Source organism: Lontra canadensis, unplaced genomic scaffold (assembly GCF_010015895.1).
Source record: "Lontra canadensis isolate GAN:19392208 unplaced genomic scaffold, GSC_riverotter_1.0 scaffold272, whole genome shotgun sequence".
Taxonomy (NCBI): domain Eukaryota; kingdom Metazoa; phylum Chordata; class Mammalia; order Carnivora; family Mustelidae; genus Lontra; species Lontra canadensis.
Window position 1 is genome coordinate 181,295 of NW_022631266.1, and position 8,032 is coordinate 189,326.

An 8,032-nucleotide genomic window follows, 5' to 3' on the forward strand; every position below is an offset into this window, starting at 1 on the left:
CCGCTGCCTTCGGCTCGGGTCATGATCTCAGGGTCCTGGGATCGAGTCCCGCATCGGGCTCTCTGCTCAGCGGGGAGCCTGCTTCCCTCTCTCTCTCTCTCTCTCTCTCTCTGCCTGCCTCTCTACTTGTGATCTCTGTCTGTCAAATAAATAAATAAAATATTTTAAAAAAAGTAGTCCATTACAGAGTGTACACTTAAATTGCAAACATTTTTAATAATAATAAATAAAAACCTATGATAGAGTTCACATTGTTAAAATAATCTACAATAAAATGTCTCAATGTTACATGCAGATTTAACAGATTATCAGGAATCAGCAGTGAGAAATGGTACAGTAACAACATTCATTCTGGGGGATGACAGATGACTGACAGATGACCCTCCACTGCAGGTTTTAATTTTTATCTTTCTCTTCCTCACTTATATGTTGAGTATAGTTGGGAACTTGACAATCATCTCCCTCATCTTACTGGATTCCCACCTTAAAACTTCCATGTACTATTTCCTACAAAATTTCTCCTTCTTAGAGATCTCATTCACATCTGCTTGTATTCCCAGGTATTTGTATAATATAGCAACAGGTGACAAGGTCATTACTTACAATGCCTGTGCCAGTCAGGTATTTTTTACTGACTTCTTTGGTGTAACTGAATTTTTTCTGTTGGCTGCCATGTCCTATGACTGCTATGTGGCCATCTGCAAACCCTGGCATTATGTGACCATCATGAGTAGTACTGTCTGCAAAAGATGTGTTTTTTGTTGTTGGGTAGGTGGTCTGTTTATTATAATCCCCCCGCTTATCTTAGGCCTAAATCTGGAATTCTGTGATTCTAATACCATTGATCATTTTATCTGTGATGCATCTCCCCTCCTGAAAATCTCTTGTTCAAATACTTGGTTCATGGAACAGACTGTTATAATCTGTGCTGTGCTGTCTTACATTTATATCATCAAGACAATTTTAGGATTCCCTTCTGACCAGCAAAAGAAAAAAGCCTTTTCTACCTGTTCTTCCCACATTATTGTGGTTTCTATCACTTATGGCAGCTGCATCTTCATCTATATCAAACCTTCGGCAAAGGAATCAGTGGCGATTAATAAGGGCGTGATGATGCTCATTACCTCTATCGCTCCAGTTCTGAACCCTTTCATTTATACGCTGAGGAACAAGCAAGTCAAACAAGCCTTCAATAACTCAATCAAAAGAATTGTGATATTTTCCAGGAAATAAGAGAATGTGAAGCCAAATAAATAAATAAATATAATGAACCAAATATAATGGGCCAAATTTCATAGTCAAGTTATTTTATTCAGTACATTTTCATTCATCCTATTCTAGTAACATCTTCATCACAAATATCTTTTAAGATCCTTCCACAAACAGGCATGTTAATAGCTCTTAAAAACTTAAATCCTAGCTTTACATCCAAATTAGGAAAATAAAAAAAAAAAACACAACAAATTAAACAGAAGTATATCTCCTGATCAGAAAATATTAAAAGAGGAAAATATAGTTTAAAACTTTTACTTTTTCCAGTTAAAGACTAAGTAATGGTTGTCATTGTTTCTTCCAATCCAAAGCTTTCAAATGATTCATCCCTTGATTCACTTAATGAATATGAATTTCATAGTTTCCTTGAGTAAAGTACTATGTTAAGCACTAACAATAGAGAACAAATCAGCAGAAATTTACTTCCATGTACCCTTAGGGCAAAACAGAAACCATTCTATATTAAAGAAAGAAAATACCCCTGGGGCTAATAATACATTATATGTTAATAAAAAAAATAAAAAATTATTTAAAAAAATAAAGGCCAGCATAGTTTCAATTCCTGCCCTGGTTTCATCTAGTCCCTCTGTGACAGAGTTGTGGGGAGCAAGTGAGGGGTGGTCCTGTGACTAATTTCTCCAAGCCTTCTAGTCTATAAAATCCATGCCAATTAAAATTATCTGACATAGCCTTCTGTGCAAACATAAGCTGCACAGTTGGGCAATTTACAGCATAAGATTCAATTTTTAGTAAACATCAGGTTAACATAGGAACACATATAATTAAGATTAATGGCGACAAATGAGTTTGTCCTATCACTCTTAACCATGATCCTATTTCTGATGGTAAACAACTGAAGAAATTGAAATAATCTCCAAGTCCAGGCTTGTTTCCTACTTCACCTAATACGTTGATATTATCCTCTATAAATTGTGGTTTTTTTTTTTAAAGATTTTATTTATTTATTTGACCAACAGAGATCACAAGGAGGCAGAGAGGGAGGCAGAGAGAGAGGAGGAAGCAGGCTCCCCGCTAAGCAGAGAGCCCCATGTGGGGCTCGATCCCAGGACCCTGAGATCATGACCTGAGCCGAAGGCAGAGGCTCTAACCCACTGAGCCACTCAGGCACCCTAAATTTTAGTTCTTATGTTACTTCATCAGATCAATTACTGTAGAAACAGAATTTTTCTCCCGATAAGGCACAAGAGCTTTCTTGTTGCTCCTTTAAGATATCAAGTGCCCTTGATAGTCTCTAAGACAATTTCTGCCAGGCTACTAACTTCAGTTTGTTGATAATTCGAATTGAGCAGAAGTTTTAAAGGTCCTGGTGATGACTATGGATAAGGTGTATATTGCCTTTTCTAAGATTATTATTCCAGTCCAAGGGAAAAAAAAGCTTGGGCAAAAGTATAACCAAGCCCATTTTTATCTTAAATTGAGTTATTAATGGGCACACATTCAAAATTATAACCTTCCCAGCTTCACCAAGGTCTTTTTAATTGGTATGAGAAGGATCCCAGATTTGGTTAAAGGAGCAGTGGAGGGACAAGTCTAATGGTAGCATCACAGGCAAAATCAATAACCCCATAATGCCCTTTCCATTTAATAAGAAGAACAAAGTAAATACTGATGCCATGGACACACAAAAATCCAGAACCTTCTAGGGACACAGCATAAGTGGGTCCCTTTGTCCAGACTCTTTTCTCAGTTTCAAACGAGAAAATCTCATGATCAAAATGTAATCATCTTTACAGAGTACATGATAATCTGATTTACTGGAATTGTGTGACTGAATATAAGAGCATCTTATTTTTCTATATACGTAAAGCAATAATGAGTTTGATTATTATAAGTCGGACTCAGAAAACAGACAGGGAGGCAAACCACAAGTGACTTTGAACTATAGGAAACAAATTGAAAGTTGCTGGAAGGGACGGTAGTGGGGGGATGGGGTAATTGGGTGACCTCTGATGGAAATGACTCATCAGATGACCCACTGGGCAGCTGATAAACTTGTAAATATCATGAAGCAATACTGGTGGGAGATATTTGTAGGGCTGCCAGAATGGCACAATTGACTTCTAGACATTCAAAATTAGAAGAAACTAAAAGCAACAAATCTAATTTCGAATGTCCCAAAGTCTTGATAATGGCGAATGCAGACAATTTTGTCAAAAATATCAAAAAGTTTTAAACATTTGAGTAAATACTCTCACAGATTATTATTTTTTTAGAGTTATTTATTTATTTGACAGACAGAGAGATCACAAGTAGGCAGAGAGGCAGGCAGAGAGAGAGAGGAGGAGAGCCCGATGTGGGGCTCGATCCCAGAACCCTGAGATCATGACCTGAGCCAAAGGCAGAGGCCCTAACCCACTGAGCCACCCAGGTGCCCCACTCTCACAGATTATTATGAAAGATACTTAACTGTGTATTTGACCAGAGACAATAAAATATTTTACAGGCAAATACCAAAAGGCTACAGACTTGTGAGCAAAACCTATCAAAGACCTAACAAAGCACAGAAAATTACTTCAATAAAACACAAATTCTTTGCTTTTCTTTCATAATCTCTTATCAGAAGCAGACCAATAGTACAGGAAAACTTTGTCCTTTTAGCAGTTGAAAGAATATTAAGTTTTATCCTGACATTGTTCAGCTAGACTAGAAATGATACAATAAGCAGAGGCAACAGGATCCCTGTATCACTGTTGAAGAAGGTTCTCAGAGAGTAAAGACTTGAAAGATGGGACGCCAACTTCAGAACTGATGACAGAACTATCAATATCTGTGATGACATGACCAGAATTCCCAGCCTTGCAAGTAACAGGGAAAAAATGAAGGAAGTTCTTTTGAACAAATATTATTGCCTGGCTGTAAGTCTGAAAAGACCATCTATTTATGAGGCAATCAAAGAATGCTTACAGCTTGGCCTCGAGAAGTTACGACTGTGTGTGTACAGGGCAGAAGAGTGATTGTTCTTATACTGACTTTTTCAGCCAGCTGGCCAGACCCTTCTGTTGCTCAGTTAACTGTGGTATAAAACCAGTAGCTTTCAAACATGCTGGATCATTTCAAAGCAAGAAATAGTGTATATTTATGTCCCAGGACATACATACACATTAAAACCATATAAGTAACTGAAATAAAAGTTCAATAAATGGACATGTATTTCCTTGACATGGAAATATTTTCAGGAAGTATTTCCTGACATGTATATATTTTTAGTATATGCCATGCATACTCTATTTTCCATTCTATGAAATTATTATTTTTTATTTATATAAAGGTAATAAATAAATCTATAATAAAATCTGTAAATTATAGGTGAAATTAAAGACACATATATCATCCATCCATCTACATTGATAGGTATTGTGTATTTTTTATTTAAATAAATGTTAACCATAACTCATCAATGGTCTGTGACCTCAGTTTGAAAAATGAGAAGTTACAGCAAATCCTTCCCCAGGGTGAGAAAACTCTGTGGGAGTTCAATGCACCTTATCTTCTAAAGGGGCACCTGTGGCCTTGTCTGCATTCTCTCAGCATCAATGCACGCAGTTTGCACAGTTAATTTATGCTTATTACTCTGTTTTAACATTTTCTCTGGTTCATTTTGTAACGTTAGCTCTTCTTCCAACCTTTTTAACTATTCGTAATCTTTCCTTTTCAGTGAAAACTAGGAAACCAGCAATTGGAGACCATAATAAATTAGCATCCTGTAGTATATTAGTAAACTTTTAAAAACATCTGAAATTTTCAGAAATATATTCTTCCTCATAATACATTTTTTGTAAATATTAAAAGACAAAAGTAAATAAACTTATGTTTAACAGTTAATGTTTCTCTGATTTGTAAGTAATTTAAATATTTAACAAATATCCATTATTTAGTTTAACTTAGTATAAACTTTGATCTTATTCATATTAATTTAAATCACTTGTTTAACATAACAATTATATTTGGATTAAACACTAAATAGCTAAACACCATTTTGTTATTTGTCTTGTTGACATATTTTAGAACATTGAGATAACATGAGCTTATTTGATTGTAAACAAATGTAGAAAAATTTATTTACCCACATTATATCTAATGCTGATAACTCTGAAGACATTCCTGGCTTTTTTTAAACCAATTAACTTGAATTAGCTTTTATATATCAAAGATCATCCTAGATCATATGAACTTGAAAAAACTTCTGTGTTAGTTTGATTATATTTCTGCGAACTTTAGGAATATTTAATTTATAAGCACTTGATTTTTGTTAAGACAATTAAATAGAGCTCTTACAAATTAATTTTGGTAATACCATCCAGAGGTTGAAAAATACTATGCCCATAATGTTGTATACAGACAGATAAAGAGATCTTACAGATTTTGGCGTTTCTTTTTTAAATATTCCTCATATTGTCATATGCCTCAGATATGAAACTCAAAAGAATAGCTGAATCCAAGTTGTGTTTCTGGTAGATGGACCAAGTTAAAATTACCAGCTCAAATGTCCAAAGTCTTTAACCAAAGACTTCTTAAATTATTATTATTATTATCACTTGCATGTGGTAAGAATCCTTTTAGAGCTGTATGGGAACTATTTTGTCTTTAGAAGCTTCTGTATGACAAAGAATGCATTCCATGGTCTTCAAGTGGTTTGGAATCTTTTCTTTTAAAGTCTCTGTTAAGGTGGACTCATTTAAAACAAAGCTTCCCCAAATGGCCAATGCAATTTTAAATTATCCAACAGCTATTTTAAGATACCAGGAATTACTCATTTTCCCCCCTTGTGAAAGAAAAGTGTATTCACCAATAGGAAGACCCACTACCACCACCACCATAGCAGAGCTGTGAGCTGGCACCATAATCATCTCCCTTGGTATCTCCAAGTTGGCCCCAAATAAAGGCTATAATCTCAACCAGAAGGAAGGAGGTTGGAACCTGAAAGGACTCACAGATGAAGGAGACAGCTGTCCAGGGAAGTGATGAGCACAAATGCTTGGGTGAATACCATGGCCAGTTCTAGGCCACACTGAGCCTGCAGCAGTGGGATTGCTTCCAGTCCAGCTTCTGACACCAGTCATGTCAATCTAAAATTGTCAGGAAGCAAGAATTAAGCAAGAGTACTTATTTGGAATCAAAGAATTGCAATTCAGGGTACACAGACTTGGTAGAAGCTAAATAGTGTCTTACTAGGGAGCAAAAGCCAGGGTTTTTTTTTTTTTGTTTGTTTGTTTTTTGTTTTTGTTTTTGTTTTAAGCAAATCGGGAATTCTTGTATTAGTTGTTGACAAAGAATTTTTTATTAGTGCTGGCAACAGAAAGCTAATCTTGACTGAATATAATTGGCTGCAAAGTCTATCACTAAATTGTCTCTTACTATAGTGAAGGCAGCTGTTCAGGCTGAGTCCTTGGAATATTTGGGGTTTGGCCCAGTTTAAAAGTTCATGGTTCCACCAATGAAGACTCGCATAAGACCCATCTCCTTAACAGCCTCCTGGCTCCATTTAAAAACTCCTTAACATGGGGCAGGAGCAAGATGGTGGATGAGTAGGAAACTGAACGGATAGTTATCAAACCATTCTGAACACCTACAAACTTAACAGGAGGTCGAAGAGGGGAAGAGCAGCAATTCTAGGAACAGGAAATTGACCACTTTCAGGAAGGTAGGACATGTGGAGAAGTGAATCTGAAGAGACAGAAAGATAGACCAAGGAGGAGGGGTCAGCACCCAGCAAGTGAGAGAGCAGCGGAGCACAAAATCAGAATTTTTATAAGTCTCCTCCACTGAGGGATGTTGTTCCAGGGGCTAAGTAGGAGGTGGAGCCCTCATGGGGACAATGTGGTCTCAGCACCCACAGGGACACAAAAAGACCAGAGATGTCGGAGTGTGGCAGAGCTCCCAGGTATTGGAGCAGGGAAGCCAACTGCAGAGACAGAGCCGAGGAGGGTGGTCTCAGCTTGGGGTTACCTTAAACCATGATCCAAGGCACAGCAGGGCAACTGCAACTGAAGAAATCCAGAGAAACCTCATTCCTTCTCTGGGAGGAGTGGCATAGGAGCACATTTCAGGTATCTACTGGCAATGGAGACTCCAAACCCAGCCATGTGCCAGAGATAGAAATGCTTGTTTACAGGCTGGGTGATCTCGGAGCACACCCGGAGACCAGGGAGAGCTTCTCTGAAGCTAGAACTCAATTACAAAACCCATAGAAGTGGATTGACCACTTTTCTTGGAGGGTGAACTGAGGAGTGTGGCCCTGAGCTCTTGGCTCTTATGGGGTGGGAGACTGAGAGGCTGCCATTTTCATTCCTGTCCTCCAAAGCTGTACAGAAAGCGCTCAGGAAAAAAAAAAGCTACCGAGAGCAGATTGCTTAGCCTGGCCCCTGGCAAGGGCAGTGCAATTCTGCCTCAGGCAAAGACATTTGGGAATCACTGCAACAGGCCCCTCTCCCAGAAGATAAGCAAGAACATCCAGGCAAGACCAAGTTCACCAACCAACAAGAAATGCAAAACTCCAGAGATAGGGGAAAGCAACACATAGAATTCACGTTTTTTGTTTGTTTGTTTGTTTGTTAGTTTCCCTATGATCTTTTAGTCTTTCAGAGTTAAATTTTTTAATTTTATTTTTTTTCTTATTCCATTTTTTTTAATTTTATTTTTTATAAACTTATATTTTTTTTTTCCCCCAGGGGTACAGGTCTGTGAATCGCCAGGTTTACACACTTCACAGCACTCACCATAGCACATACCCTCACCAATG

At 37.4% G+C, this 8,032-nt stretch overlaps 1 pseudogene; it reads left to right on the plus strand.

Moving 5' to 3' along the window:
- Positions 1 to 282: 282 nt before the first annotated feature.
- LOC116862597 lies at positions 283 to 1,233 on the plus strand (annotated as a pseudogene).
- Positions 1,234 to 8,032: the final 6,799 nt, after the last annotated feature.